We start from the raw sequence: 13,251 nt of genomic DNA on the forward strand, positions 1-13,251 counted from the left end.
ATGATGGACGTGGAGCTGTAAGAGTGCAATTTTGGAAAGCTCTTCGGTTATAACCAATCATTTGACTACAAAAACAGGTTGCTGGAAAATTTCATTAGGTGTGACGGCGTCTGAGAGGAGAAATCAGTGAATTTGTTGGTCCAGTAACCCTTCCTGAGAACAGAAGTCACCAGACCCGAAACGTTAACTCTGATTTCTGTCCACAGACCTGCTGAGCTTCTCCAGCAACTTCGGTTTTTTGTTTGATTTACAGCATCTGCAGTTCTTTTGGTTTTTTTAATCATTTGACTACAGTAACTGAGGAACTGAGTCAAGATTTTAAAAAGATATTTTTAAGTAGTTTTAAAATTAAAGGTCTAGGTGAATCTGGAAGTAGCAGCAGGATATCTTTGATTGACAACACTGATTTCAATAATAGAGAAAGTCCTTGGCTTTGGATTGCAATCAGTTGGTCACTAAATGGGAATTGATGAAACTACACTCTGGCTGGCAGTTCTTAAATCACTGGAAAGAGAACATGAATGATCAAAAGTCCACTTGTACATGTCAGGCTATTGTGGCGCTTCAAGTGCAGTTTATTGGAGCATATCAGAAATTTTGAAGGTACTTGGGTAACCAAGTCTAAAATTGGCAATATCACACCAGAATAGCACGTTGTAAACAATATTGACCACTATAGATTGTTTCAAGTAATTGATTTACACACATTACTGTGATTCAGCATTATTCTTCAGATGTCAGCCATTTGCCTTCACAAAGATCAGTTTATGTAGAAAGCTTCCAACAGAAAAGTAAAATAGAGGTTAAAGGAATGGCACGGAAATGCAAGTTTGACAGCACCTTTTATGGAGGTGGTGATGATACTAATTGAAGCAGAACTTTGGCAGTTCAGAGACTATTCAAAACTATTGAACGATACCAAGTTGTTCCATTCCATGAGCAAGATAAATATAAATTTTTGAAAAACAAAATCTGCTTTCTCGGTTTTAGTTTTTGGGGAGGGGAATGAGAGGAGATGATGGGTGAAATACATCATTGTATGTAAATAGTCAGGAGCAGGTTAATTGTTGAGCCAGGCTGTTCGGTTCGTGATCAAATTGAAGATCAGAATTGGGGGTGTTTGCTATTGATTTTACACTGTTCACTACTTGTATTAAGATAGTGAAGAAACCTGCATCCATATTCTGCAAGATCTAGACAATATGTAGGCTTAGACTGTCAAGTGGGAAGTAACATTTTTGTGCAAACAAATGCCAGGCAGTGACCATCTCCAAAAAGAGTCTGTCTAATCTCAACAATACTACCATGGCTGAATCTCCTGCTATCACTATACTTGAGGTTACTGCTCACCAGGAGCTGAACTGGACAACTTATATAAGTGCTGTGGTCACAAGCTAGTCAAAGCCTGTTCACTAGTTACAAGAGAGCAAGTAAAGAATCTGATGGAATATTCTCCATTTTATCTGGATTGGTGCTGTTCGTAAAATGCTGTAGAAACTTGACCATCCAGGACAAAGTCACCTGCCTGATCAGCACTCCCTTCACCCACTGATACGCACTGCTGCCACCATGCACCATCTATCAGGTGCTGTGCAGTGGTTCACTGCTGTTTTCAAAGCATTTCCAAAAAACCTTTGACCTTCACCACCTAGAAAAACAAGGGCAATAGAAGCGTAGGACCATCACCATCGGCAGGTTTCTGTCCAAGTCACACACCATTCTATCTTTAAGCTAGATTGCTGCTTTACTGTTGCAATGTTTAAAAAAATCATGGAACCCCCTAACAGGATACTTGGGGGGGGGGGGGGGTGGTAGTCATATTCAAAGGACTACAGTGGTTCAATTTGATGGCTCACTGCTATATGATCCAGGGCAATTAGCAAGGGGGAATAAATGTTGATCAGACCAGTGAAGTGCATAATCCCATGGATAACTGACTTAAATATATTCCTTAATTTTACACTATCATATATGATGCTTTAGCTATTCTAACTCTGCTTAGCATTACTTACAGCTTGAATATCTGAAGGAAAATGTTAGCTACTAGAGGTTGTATATGTAACCCATGATTCAGTCTATCGATTCACTCTGCAATGATTAGAATTGTCGCATTTGATCAAATCCTAAACAGGATTTGACGGTGAGGATTTATGGGTTTATATGTTTTTCCTATAGTTTTTTTTTAACGCCCTAGTGCCGTGAAATGGTCTAACACAACTGTCAGCTTTAGACTTTGCTAAACAAGGTGAAAGCTGTCCTACACCTGATATATTAGATGGCTGATGGAAATTTAAATACTGTACTGTGCAGTTTTTGGTTTGAAAGCTTTGGTTTACCCAATTTGAATGGGGTCTACCCTGCCGCTGCCTCTTTCATACTGTGTTGCACAAAATTGAAGTTTCCAGTGTTTTCTGGAGACTTGTTCCAGCCTTGGACTTGCTCCTGTACTTGGACTACATTTACTGACAGTGAGCCTCGACTCAAGTAACATGCTGACTAGGGAATGTCTGCCATTACATAAATCAATTCAACCAAGAAAACATTCTCGCTCTACAAGCTTAAAATATTGTTCTAATTTAAAAATAAATGAACAGAAATGAAAGTAAAATACTGAGCAATTAAGTTAACAAAGATCTTTCCTTCTGTTTCTACATTGGAAAGTCTTTGGTATATGAATAGTAATTTATATAATTCCATCCATAGTGAATAATACAGGAAACCGAGCCAAGTAGAATCCTAAGCTCTAAACAGCATTATTTTCATTAAGTTTCAACCATTATTTTTGAAATTGATACCAAAAATATAACTGTCTACCCCACTTTGTTAGAAAACCTTCTCAGTTATGCATTCTTTGAACACAGCTGGCAGAAAATAGTTAATTGCTGATTTTCAAGTTCTGAACATTTAATATTTACAACAACACAAACAAAATATTGTGGGTACTGAAAAGCTAAGCTACAAGCAAAAAGCCCACTAGCTAACTTGTCTTTAAACCAAAGTGTTCACCTTTCTTGGCAAGTGCAAATTTCACTGTATTTGGAGCTTCGTGAATCATGCTCGTATGTACCTTTAGAATAAGGTTATTCCTTGCCAGGGACCTAGAAGATTGGTTTCATTAGATTGAAGTAGTGGACAATAATTATTGAGCCAAGTAAGTTATCAACACTTTTTTTCTTTTTGGCAGTCTTGAACTACTCTGAGCTGAAGGACCTCAATATGCACCCAAACTGGGTATGATCATTTCTTTGCAGAATCTTGCATCCCTTATTTCCTTCAGTTGGAAATATAACATTTTAAGTATTACTGGAAAAAGTCCTATCAACAACTTTTGCCTTGACCTCATCAAGATAGACATGAGTACCAAATTAAAAACTAAACCGTTTATACTGAGTGATGCTGGTTGGTTGGTAAATTGACACTGGTCAAAGTGTTGGAAAGTGCAAATATACCAGTCTTTTCCCCATACTGTTACGATCTTTAAAAAATGCAATTACTGCACACATTCCATTCATTTCTTCCTTCAAAATATATCTTTGCATAAATCATTTCCAAGGTAATTTGTTTTCTGGGCAGTTTTCAAATGTTGAATGTGCTTTAGGATTTTAGAAGGTCTTGTATTGTGCTGGAACCATATTTAGGATTTAGTCAAATTTTGGGTTCAAGTTCCACTTAAGGACTGGATAGCCAAGAAAGGTGCGAGATTATCAATTTAAAGCTTTCAACATATCCTAATTGCAGGTTATAAGGGCAAGAGATTCCTGTTTACAAGAGGTTCTTTTTGAGAATATTGAGTATATTATGTCTTTAACTGCATTGTCTGAATATCATTGATTTAAGATCAGGATTTTAGATGATCAGGTCTTTTCTTTTTTGGCCTCCCTTACTGACTCCCCTGTGGCCTTCGACTCAATTGTATTCTTCAGTGCTATTTCATTTTCCAACTTCAGTTGGACTACCTGCCCTTTGTTTCAAACTATTCATTCAATTCGCATTTCATAATTTAAAATATCATTGTTCTGTTCTTCTCTTTTTTTTCTGTGGTTAGCTTGATTTTCTTTTTATTTGTCATACATTGCTTTTTAAAGTTTTGAATTTTAAGCTCTTCACCCAGCTGATGTTTCTGCTGACGCATTATTTTTCCATTATTTTTCCAAATGTACATTATAAATTGGTTCATAATTGTTCAAGGTTGATATTAGAAACTGCACTATATGTTGTCTTTGCTCAACAAAATGACTTATTTCACTACATTTTCCATGACTGACTCGAACGTAATGGGGGTGGGGTGGGGATTGCAAAGCAGGCCTAGACAGGGTGCAAAGACCTTTCAAAAGGTGGGTGATGGCAGCTGGTCTGAGGTCCAAACCACAAGTAGCATGCATTACCTTTTTATAAATAAAAAGTCATCTAGTCTGGGGCAGTGACCTAATTTGTTCGCTCTGCATGGCTGACTTGTTTCCATGTTTTGCTCCATGATAAGCAAGGCTAGCAAGTATTGTTTATTAACAAGCTAAAGGTAAGAAGAATAATTAAAATTAACCTAATGCATGGACTGCAGCAAGATACACCTGCAGTTCTTTTTGGGTGGAAAACGAATGGCAGTGTAGTTCCAAGTCAGGGATGTGTGTGACTTGGTAGAAAGTTGCAGGCATTAGTGTTTGATGTGTTGTCTGCCCTTGTTCTGAGAGATTGCAGTAGGTCAATACTTGCCTGTTTACCTGCTGGTGCTCTCACTATCCAAGGCTCAGACATCTTCCACATGAAGCGGCAATTGCCTGCACTCTAGAAACGCATGCTCACTACTCACAATTTGGTTTCCTCTAGACTGGGAGACAAAATGCGGGTTATGACTGCTTCACAGAACTCCCGTGTTATGTCCATAAAAATTACCCAAGCTTCCTGTTGTTGCAGTAGTAAGCAACTAAGTTCCCTAGCCACTATTTGTCTTGGGCTTTGCGCGTTGTTCTAGCAAGGCTCGATGTGAGCTGGAGAGCACCTCCAGGGAGTACTTGAGGAGCCTGTGACCTTAAGGATTCAACACTGAGTTCAGTGATTTTCGAGACAATCTCCTCCTCCTCCTCCTATGTCCTTTTAACCAGACCCCAGGCGCTGCCATGACATGAGCTTCTTTCAAACCATTTTCACATACTCATACGTCTCCATTGTTGGCTTTTCTTCTTCCCTGGCTTGGTTTCAGCTATCCATTTTGTCTAACTTACTTCCTCTCTCACCTCCTAGCCACTCAATCCTTTTTCCCCACCCACTGCTGTCTGTATAAATATACCTTTCTAGCTACTAACAGCTCTGAAATAGGATCAATGGTTAACAGTGTTAACTCTGTTTCTCCACAGATGTTGCCAGACTTAATAGTTTCACCAGCAGTTTGTTTTTGTTTTCTGGATGGTACTTGTCTTGGGTTTGAAAGGTTCCCTCAGAAGTCTTGGTAAATGGCTGCACTGCATCTTGTTTACAATGCAGTGTACAACGTAGGCATGGGATACCAGTGAAGCGGATTTCTTATTCAGAGATTTAGTTGAACTTGCATTTTCTCGGCGTTGTGGTCATCCAGATCAAGCCATGAGAATTCCATCATACGTCTGATCTGTGCCACATTGCTGCATACTTTTTCAGTCATGAGACATTGGATGCAGAAATCCCTATGACCTATGGCCTCTTGTTTCTGATCAGTGGTAATCCCTAGAATGATGGGTGATTCAGCACTGAAGTCTTCTGAATGTCACTTTGAGGTGCTCACGTTGCCTGACCACAAACCTAAGTTGCATTGTTATCAGCCTGTTCCTGAACATTAGCCAAATCTTGCTGCATGCAGTAAAAGACTTCTTCAATATCTAAGGACTTGTACAGTGTTGAGCACCATTCACAATTGTCAACATGTGTCTGCAATTCTAACCTTGTTGGAGTAAAGGATTTGGATGAAACAGCTGGAGTTATGACACTATTCTGACAAACTTCAATAGCGATGACTGACCCCCAACAACCACAATCATCATCCTTTGTGCTAGATGAGACTCCAAACAGTGGAGAGTTTCCCCCCTACCTTCAGTTCTCCATTGATCTTGACTTTACTATGCTCCTTCATTCCATATTTTGTCAAGTGTTGGCCTTTTATTTCAAGGACTTTGTTTCCTCTCACTTCATGTATCTTACTCTATGTATAGTCTCTTTGTTCCCTGTACAGCACATTCCATATTACTCTGCAGGTGAACACCTATAATCCTAACACAACATAGCAGGATGAAGTTGTGATTGCTGTGCAATTCAAAGTGATGCTGGCTGATCTTGGGCTTCAACTCCACCTTCCCATCTGTTCCCCTTTTCCTTTGACTCCCGAGTAATCGTTGTAAGCTGTAGTCCATAAAGGACCATTGGCATCTCTTCATTATCAGAAGAGAGAATTGGTTATACATAGATTGAGGGGCATCATTCCAGTTCAAGAATTGGCACAGCAAAGAGGTAGGCCTCTGCAAACTACAATAGGCAAATAGGCTATGTCAGTGCACCACATGAGCCACATTGTATCTGACCTTTGGTCTCTAGCAATCGGCCTTAAATACCCACTGAGGTAGAGAATTCCAAAGATTCCAAATCCTCTAAGTTTCTCCATCATAGTTCTAAATAATTAGCCCCTTATCCTGAAACTGTACTATTTCTCCTGATGGGAATATAGAGCTAATGTCTCTGTCACCTGTCAAGCCTCTTGGGGTGATAATTTTTCAATGAGATCACGACTCATCCTTTGAAATTCCAGATGTAGACTAAGGTTATCCGACTACTGCATATGCAGGGCTATGTTTCAAGTTTTTTCCTCGCTTGGGTGAGCAGATTTTTTTTAAGGCAAATGCCAGTATAATCTGAATAAAACTCTCTCTCCATCTTAATCAAAAGTACAAAAAATTGGGTTGGATGCTGACTCATCTGGAATAGTTTCTGCTTTCACAAGTAATCAATATCTAGGCTACGTGCTTGATGTCTTGGCAATGTGGAGTATTCTGGCTAAGTATAAAATTCTTTGATTAGCAAAGAGGATGGGGATATGAAATGAAAACATTCAGTCCAATTTGACCCCACTTAAAAAGCTTTTCGTAGCCATCTGTGCTGCCAAATGGGACAATGAACCAAGTTACTAGTTTTGCTGGATTTGGGAAGCTTCAAACTGAAAAAAATTGATTGTGGGAAGGTTATGATTTGCAAACATTCTCTTCAAGTCGCTGCAATTTTGGTCCTCAGTCCCAGAATGGACCACATTTTAGGCATTGGTCATATCAGCTCCAAATGCATCTGCAAAGAGCTTCAGTTCACCAGTCTTCTCTGAAATCCTCAAATCCTTGTTTGATCTCAGCTACTAATGAATGTGAAATACATTTGTGATGAACTATCTGAGCATGTTATGTTGCTAGTTTTCTTCATGATTGACTATTTCTGAAACCAGTCTAATTTCTGAACACAATTGGACTCATGCATGGTCTGAAAAATTTACCCTTGTTTCATGTTCAGGTCTTTGTACAGTTTTTTTGGTGGATGGTGCAGTAATATGTGATTTTGAGATACTGTTTTGAAGATCAGACTGACCTCCTTTGTGGTTGTCTGTCTGAAAAGCTTCATCAGTTGCCAAATCTCTCAGTCTGACCTTTCAGAAGACTGAATTTTACCAAAATGCTCTCCCCTTGTTTAGAAATCTCATTGTGCCTTTCATTGTACGTAGATTGAGCAAGTATTAATGATTCAAAGTTATCATGACCCCTTTTTAGATAAAGATTTTCAGTTGAGCTGTGTTACTCACCATCTGTCAGGTGAATTCAAAATTCTAAAATGGGCAGGTTTTTTTTGGGGCAGAGCTTTTGAAATATTAGATGCTAAGTCATCAGCTAATCTAGCAAAGATCTGATTTGAATGGTTACTTGGCTGTTAATTTTAATCGGGCATGCCACCCATGTTAAAGTACCCAAGCAGCCTTGCATAAATTCCAAATTAAGTGAGTGATACCCATTGTAATCACAGGAAAATGAAAAGTCTTGATTTACTACTTCAGAACTTGATTGTCAATTTAAAGAATGATTGCCCAATTGTGTTTTGTTTCAGTGGATTCACCTGCTTGATTCTCACATTACTCTTAAATTTGCTAGTATGCTTTGTGCAATAATGCCTGTTGTATTTTTTAAAACCGCTGTTTTCTCTTTACTTATTAGGTACAAAATGCCCCAATGTAGTTGATTTCAAAAAAAAATCAACCCGCCTACATGTCTAAGGAATCCTTGAAGACTCTGACCTCTGGTAGTGATCCATTTCAATGCAAATCATGGGTGATTTAGGTGTATAATTTCCAGTCCTGCTATATTTTAGCAACTCTCCTGCAATTCTGTCCACACCCCCCCTCAAATCCCACACCACCTGTCTGGTACTGTTTCCTGTACGATGGTCACCTCTCCCATGGGCACACAGGCTCTCCACTTCATCATGTCATAGAATCAGATATTCCTGGTATGAGAGAATGTTGGATGGAAACGGATGGAGAGGCTGCAAGTGGCTCACTAAGTCCCGAGTGCAACCACAGCAGAGAAAGCTGGTGAACTGTTTTCTGCTAACGCTAATAGGAAAAGCAAAAATGTTTCTCAGAATTCAGGTTTAGTCAGTCATGTATTGGACTCTGAAAATAAACAGTGGAGAAAGACGTCTTTAACAAAGACTTTTTTTCCCCGAGAGTGGCTGGAGGTGAGCATTCTGTTGTGGGATATTGTGAATATAATAGAATAGTCTATTTCTGACCCTTTGGTCAGTGAGTTTTGTTTTTATTAAACTCTGTTCATTCATGGTTAATGTGTTTATAATTGGAATAGGTATTTCCTGACACTGTTAATGTTGGGTCGACCGAACACATGCAAGTACAGGACAAGCACGAGCAGAGCTGCTTGCACCATGGTACTTGACATTCCGATTACTACTACCGAGTCAGCCTGGTTGCTGATGGAACATCAAGAATAGCAGACACCACCTCGTAATCCACATGCAAAAATGATTACATTGGTCTGACCTTTAATGTAACTTAAAATGGGCATCGCAATTATATTTGCGCTAACTCTACTGGCTGCCAGTTGTTCATTCAGCACCGTGGCCAGATCATTCTGGAAAAATAACTTCAAGGCTGTCCATTTGTGATCTCGCATTTCTGCCATGAAACCTCCAAGTCATAGCAGCCCGATTGGCTGATGTGTCCCTCATTTGAAAGCAAATGCTGCACAAATTGCACAGAAAATGAAGAGGGACACTGGGTCTGAGCAGCTGGGCAGGCTTCAAACTCATGGTTCAGAAGGCAGCTATTTTGTACCGCCATACTATTCGCCAAGACCTAGGTACTAATTGTGATGTGACCATATGGGTGCAGCATTTACTGTTGCATTGCACACATATGTGCTGAATGAAAAATGTAACCACGTCCATCTACCAAACCAAGGAGAACAGTATTAATTAGGTGATGAAGCTTCAGTATATCAAGTCTACAATGTGTTTTTCCTGATTTTTGTAGGAGTTAGAAAGTGTAGCAGACAGCGGTAGGCGCACCAGAGGGAACACACCACTGCCCTCTAATTGCCTTTTTAGGAAGATACGGGGAGTACAGACACAGAACAGAACCTGTTTCTTGGGGACCCAAACCTTCGCTTCTGGTGAATCCATGTGTTTATTCTTATTTGCAAAACTGCTGGTTCCCAATCTTCAAACAATCTGATTCTCAGCAGTGTTATGGTGCAAAAAGAGACCACTTGGCCTGTCGTGTCTGCACTGGTTCTCCAAATGACCATTATGACTCAATGCCATTCTCCTGCATTTTGCTGTTAACAATACATGTTATTTCTATTCAAGTACTCGTCCAATATCCTCTTGAATGTCTCAAGTGAACCTATCTCTGCCACTCTTCATCTGTGCAAATTTGCTTCGTTATTCTTTGCTGTTGGAGGACTTAGCCCAAGAGGGAATTATTGCCTTTGCCCCAGTGATGAAAGTTCAGAGCCCAGGAGGCCTTGTTCGGCAGAGGGAAAGGTTAACAAGGGCTCATACTACTGAAGTCCTTTGAACAGACTTACTGCTAGTATTCCTGCCTCTGAAAGGTCCTGCTGTTCACCCTTGCCCTGAGACTAGCTTGCTGTTTTTTCCAATTGCAGGTTATTTCTCAAGAATTTGCTGATAGACTCTCAACGTTTGTTTTTTGGATTTGTAAATATCTTTCACCTGGTCACTTTCCCATCTATTAAAGGCAGTTTTCCTTACCTTTACAGATGTTTAGTGTACTTCATAAAAGATTTGTTAATTAATAACTTTTAAAGAAGCATCTTAAAATGAAGGTGGGAAGAGACTTTAGGGAATGATTTTCAGGAGTTGACTTACTGTTTTTTTTCTCTCTAAGCAAGTATCTTTTTCTCCGCTATTGTAGGCAAGGCTAGGATGGAGGATCTGTTTGGGGATTATCAAGCACTAGGAACGAAATTAACGAACAAGTCCTCGAGGGTCATAGTCTCCGGATTACTGTCCGAGCCATGTGCAAATTGGCTTAGGGATAAGAAAAAATGAGGGAAGTGAACACATGGCTAAGGGAGTGGTGTGGAAAAGTGGTGTTCCATTTCATGGGGCATTGGCATCAATTTTGGAACGGTGGCGAGGGGGGGGGGGGTGGTGTTGGACATCTGTACTGATGGGACGTTCTCCACCTGAACAGATCTGGAACCAGTGATCTAGCGAAAAGAATAAATAGGGTGGTCACTAGGACTTTAAACTAGTGAGTCGGGGGAAGGGAAAAGGAAAATGACGGAGTATGATGGTAAATAAAAAAAGGTAAACAGCAGGTTAGCATGTGTGCAGGAGGGTTTAAGTTCAAGGTAGACTATGAAAGAAGCAAAAAGGAAGGATAACTCAGGAGATATTATTAGAGATGTTGAAATCATGAGGGTAAGAAAGCTAGCATAAAGGCACTTTACCTGAATGCTCATGGCATTCGTAATAAGGTTGATAAGTTCGTAACAAGGTTGATAAGTTAACGTCACAAATCATTGTGAATGAATATGATTCGGTAGCCATTACGGAGACATGATTACAGGATGGTCACAACTGGGAGTTAAATATCCAGAGGTATTGGACTATTCAGAAGGACAGACAGGAAGGTAAGGGAGGTGGTTTAGCTCTGATAGTCAAGGATAACATCAGGGCAGTGCTGAGAGATGATATAGGTTCTATGGAGAATGAGGATGAATCCATTTGGGTGGAAATTAGAAATTCTAGGAGGAAAAAGTCACTGAAAGGTGTAGTCTATAGGCCACCAAATAATAACATTGCATTGGAGTGGGTAATAAACAGAGATAACTAATGCCTGTTTTTTTTTTAAAAAAAGGTGCTGCAATTATCATGGGGTATTTTTAATCTGCGTGTAGATTGGTCGAACCAGCTCGGTCAGGGTAGCCTTGAGGAGTTCATTGAATGTATCCGTGATAGTTTTCTTGAATAGTATGTAATGGAACCAACGAGGGAGCAAGCTATCCTAGATCTGGTCCTGTGTAATGAGACAGGAATAATTTCTGACCTCATACTTAGGGATCCTCTTAGAAGCAATGATCACAGTATGATTGAATTTGGAATACAGATGGAGAGTGTGAAGATAAAATTCAATACCAGGGTCCTGTGCGTGAACAAGGGGGACTATAATGGAATGAGGGAGAACTTGGCTAAAGTAGACTGGAAACAAAGATTTTATGGTGGGACAGTTGACGAGCAGTGGAGGATTTTCAAAAAGTGCTGAGCAAAAGTATACCCAGTGAACAGGAAGGAAGAAAAACGGTAATCTACCATGGGTGTCTAAGGAAATAAGGGAGGCGTACAAAGTGGCCACAAACAGCATGAAACTAGAAGATTGGGAAAACTTTAAAGGACAACACAAAGCCACAAAAAGAGCTATAAAGAAAAGTAAGATAGAACATGAGGTGCAGGAAAAAAACTAGCACAGAACATAAAGACAGTTTCTATAAATATATAAAACGAAAGAGTGGCTAAAGTAAATGTTGGTCCTTTAGAGGATGAGAAGGGGAATTTAGTTAGGGGATATGATGAAATGGCTGAGGCATTGAACAGGTATTTTGTATCAGTCTTCACAGTGGAGGATGCTAATAACATGCCAGTAATTGACAGAGATGAAGGTAGGTGAGGACCTGGAAACAATCATTATTACGGAAGAGGTAGTGTTGGGCAAGCTAATGGAGCCAAGGATTGATAAGTCTCCCGGCCCTGATGGAATGCATCCCAGGGTACTAAAAGAGATGATAGGAAAAAAAAGCAGGTGCACTGGCAGTAATTTTCCAAAATTTGCAGTCCCAGCAGATTGGGAAACAGCAAATGTGACATCACTATTTAAAAAGGGAGCTAGACAAAAGATGGAGAATTATGGACCGGTTAGCTTAATTTCTGTAGTGGGGAAGATGCTTGAGACTGTTATCATGGAAGAAACAGCAAGGCATCTCGATAGAAATTGTCTGTTGGGCAGACGCAGCATGGGTCCATGAAGGGCAGGTCATGCGTGACAAATATTTTTTTGGAATTCTATGAAGACATTATCAGCAACATGGACAATGGGAGTCAGTGGATGTGGTGAACCTAGATTTCCAAAAGGCCTTCGACAAGGTACCGCACAAAAGGCTGCTGCATAAGATAAGGATGCATAGTATTAGGGATAAAGTATTAGCATGGATAGAGGATTGGTTGACTAACAGGAAGCAAAGATTGGGGATAAATGAGTGCTGTTCTGGCTGACAATCAGTGACTAGTGGTGTGCCTCGGACTGGTGTTGGAACTGCAATTGTTTACAATTTATATAGATTATTTGGAATTGGGGACCACGAGAAGGGTGTCAAAGTTTGCAGATGACGCTAAGATGAGTGGAAAAGTGTGCAGAGGACTGAAACTTTGCAGAGGAACATAGATACATTGAGTGGGCAAAGGTCTACCAGATGGAATACAATGTAAATGAATGTGAAGTCATACATTTCGGTAGGAGTAATAGTAAAAAGGTTTATTATTGAATGGTAAAAAGTTGCAGCATGCTGCTATGCAGAGGGACCTGGATATCCTTGAGCAGGAATCACAGAAGGTTGGTCTACAGGTACAAGTAATTAGAAAGGCAAATGGAATTTTGTCCTTCATTGCTAAAGGGATTGAGTCTAAAAGCAGAGAGGTTGTTTCAGCTGGACAAGGTGCTGG

Source organism: Stegostoma tigrinum, chromosome 2 (genome assembly GCF_030684315.1).
Source record: "Stegostoma tigrinum isolate sSteTig4 chromosome 2, sSteTig4.hap1, whole genome shotgun sequence".
NCBI lineage: Eukaryota > Metazoa > Chordata > Chondrichthyes > Orectolobiformes > Stegostomatidae > Stegostoma > Stegostoma tigrinum.